General features: G+C 53.4%; 1 protein-coding gene across 1 annotated transcript in view; it reads right to left on the bottom strand.

Annotated features, from left to right (window-relative positions):
- Positions 1-2,500, bottom strand: part of nrp2a (neuropilin 2a) — a gene marked incomplete at its 5' end in the record, with an annotated part of 105,797 nt that overhangs the window by 25,725 nt on the left and 77,572 nt on the right.

Consider the following 2,500-nt stretch of genomic DNA (forward strand, 5'->3'; position numbering starts at 1 on the left):
TGCTAGGGAACAGTTTGAAACCTAGCATATTTCCTGTCAGCTAATTGTATTAGTAAACACCACAACAGGAAGTAAGCTAGGGGCAAATGACTGTTTATGTTGTCAAGTTAAAAGCGTCTATATAGTGCAGGCCGAGGCCTCACGCTCTTTGCGGTGTGTTCAAGTGCAACTTTTGGGCTTGGACACACAAGGCGACGCGACAGTCGGCCTTCGTTGCCACTAGTGCTTTGACATTGGCGTGTTCCAGGGCGCAGGCGTTAACATAAAACCCACGCGCCTGCGCACTACGTCAGCGTCAACACACACACACGCACTCGCACGTGTGTGTGTGTGTAACGTGCGCGTACAACCATACACACACACTCACACACACACACACACACACACACACACACACGCACACTCCATTAAGATTCCAGCCGGCTCCTGAACACTCCATGCTTCCAAAGGTCACGCCTTGTCACGGTGTAAATGTGCTGACCTTTTGCGGGGTGTGACAGGAGTGTCAGGGGCAATGGGAGAGGGAGGGAGCGGCGCGCTTGTGTGGGTGTGTATTGCGTGTGTGCGAGAGAGAGAGCGACAGAGAGACAAAGAGAGAGAGAGGGAGAGAGAGGGAGAGAGAGAGAGAGAGAGAGAGAGAGAATGCGTGTGAGCATAATGTGACCTACCCACCTCGCCCCCGGGCCCTGTCCTTGATGTGTGCGAGGAGTCTGCCTGCCACAGAGCTGCGCGAGGGGACCTATCCTCATCTTGGGATACGGATTGTAGGTTCCCTGGTGCAGGGAGAGCCTCCTTGCGCAGCAGAAGGCCTTGTCATGCAGGGAAAGTCCCTCGACGGGGTATAGGGTTGGGCATCCAAAAGGAATCGAAAATGAAATCGATTCGGCTTATTGAATCCGTCCTACACCGATTTCGCGTGCAGAACATATAGTACTTGAAATCCGAGTTCCCACCTGCACACAACTGGCGGACACGGATCACTACATAAAGTGTTAATTTAAAAGAATCGTTCAGAACCGGAATCGGTAGGCAGAATCGGAATTGGAATCAGAATTGTTCAAATCCAAACGATACCCAACCCTACTGCGGGGGGAGAGCTGGCTTATATAACAGACCTACAGTAATTCTGCCAGTGATGATGCAAGTCATCAGAATGCACCGGACGCGCTCCTATGACTTATGACTGGACCGCACGCACACACACACACGTACGCACACACACACACACACACACACACACACACTGACACCCACTTGGATGCAGAGGGCCAACCCTCTCTGGAAAAAAGCCATAGCTCACTCCAAAGAAACTGACTCAGCAATATGTAGGGGGAAGGGGGGGGGGGGGGGGGGGGGGGGGGGGGAGGGATGGGCGGGGGGGTGGGGGGGGGGGGCTTCAATTATGTAGAAAGCCTTTCTGTAAATCTCCGTTTGGCAGCCTGCGAAAACGCACACGCGTTTTACGCACACACACACACACACACACACACACACACAAACTCACACACACACTCTGGGCGAATGCAAGCGTGTGCACAAACACACACGCACCTCCAAAAGAGCGTGATGGGAAAAACAAGTGGGTATTGTTTTATATTTTGTCAGATGGCGTTAAGTGCTCAGTTCATGGTTCATCTACACACATGCACACGCACGCACGCACGCAAGCACACGCACACACACACACACACACACGCACGCACACACGCACACACGCACACACACACACACGCACACACGCACGCAAGCACACGCACACACACAGCTGGACATGAACTGGGGGAAACAGAAGGAGTCAGGACCAACAGCAGCAAGCATGGAAAAGAGGTGTGAGTGATGAGTAACAGAGGAGAGCGAGGAAAGGAGAGGAGAGGAGAGAGAGGAGAGGAGAGGAGGAGAGGAGGAGAAAGGAGAGGACAGAAGAGAGAGGAGAGGAGGAGAGGAGGCGAGAGGAGCAGAGGACAGGAGAGAGAGGAGAGAGGAGAGGAGAGGAGGAGAGGAGGCGAGAGGAGCAGAGGACAGGAGAGAGAGGAGAGAGGAGAGGAGGCGAGAGGAGCAGAGGACAGGAGAGAGAGGAGATGAGAGGAGAGGAGGAGAAAGGAGAGGACAGGAGAGAGAGGAGAGAGGAGAGGAGAGGAAAGGGGAGAGAGGAGAGAGGAGAGGAGAGGAAAGGGGAGAGAGGAGAGAGGAGAGGAGAGGACAGGAGAGAGAGGAGAGAGGAGAGGAGAGGAAAGGAGAGGAGAGGAGAAAGAGGTGGAATGGAAACAGAAAAAAGAAGAAAAACATTTGTGGACCCACGCACTGAGCCTCAGGGTGGGAGAGGAGAGAACTGCAGCCATGTGTAGGACTGGAGAGAGACCTCTGTGTGCTTCACTTTGATACTTCAAAAAAGCTGCTCTCAGCAAGATCATAGGTCCAAATACACACGTTTCATCATGTGGAGAAGAACGGCCCGTCTCTTTCACCCTGTACCTGGACTGGACCTGAGCTGGACCTGAGC

Source organism: Poromitra crassiceps, assembly GCF_964638095.1.
Source record: "Poromitra crassiceps genome assembly, chromosome: 3".
NCBI lineage: Eukaryota > Metazoa > Chordata > Actinopteri > Beryciformes > Melamphaidae > Poromitra > Poromitra crassiceps.